The 536-nt window shown below is 46.1% G+C and overlaps 1 protein-coding gene across 1 annotated transcript in view; it reads left to right on the top strand.

The window, feature by feature from the left end:
* Nucleotides 1–536, top strand: part of WASH1 (WAS protein family homolog 1) — a 25806-nt gene that overhangs the window by 14017 nt on the left and 11253 nt on the right. The gene's annotated exons all lie outside the window — the stretch shown is intronic.

Genomic DNA, 536 nt, shown 5'->3' with positions numbered 1-536 from the left:
ATTCCTGCTAACATCTGGTTGAACCTGTGATGGTTCCTGCTGCATGGCAGCCACTGTGTGCAGCATGCAGGCATTCTGGGACAGGCCCCTGGCCCCAAGGTGTCTGCTACAGGCTTTGGGGGAAAGGAGTATGTCCACATGGTGAACACAGAGGTACCTAACCAGTGACTGCTCTCTCCTGCTGCCACAGAGTGCTTTGCATCTCAGTCCCAAAGCATTTTGATGCTGATCTAGTGTCATGGTTTATCCCCAGCTGACAACTAAGCACCGCACAGCCCCTTGCTCACCCTACTCCCAGCAGGATGGAGGGAAGGAAAACTGGAATGGTAAAAGTGAGAAAATTCATGGGTTGAGATGAGAAGAGTTTAATAATTCAAATAAAATAGGATAATAATAATGCTGCAGTTAAAAGGAAAATAACAAAAAAGAGAAATAATCCCTAAGAAAGACAAGTGATGCAAGCTAAAAACAATTAATTGCTCACCATCAAATAACCAAAGACCAGCCAGTCCCTTTGCAGTGGCCCCCAGCCAACT

This window comes from Acanthisitta chloris, unplaced genomic scaffold, assembly GCF_000695815.1.
Source record: "Acanthisitta chloris isolate BGI_N310 unplaced genomic scaffold, ASM69581v1 scaffold26432, whole genome shotgun sequence".
Taxonomy (NCBI): domain Eukaryota; kingdom Metazoa; phylum Chordata; class Aves; order Passeriformes; family Acanthisittidae; genus Acanthisitta; species Acanthisitta chloris.
Note: the sequence above shows the minus strand (reverse complement) of the source record. Positions and strands in the feature narration are given on the sequence as shown.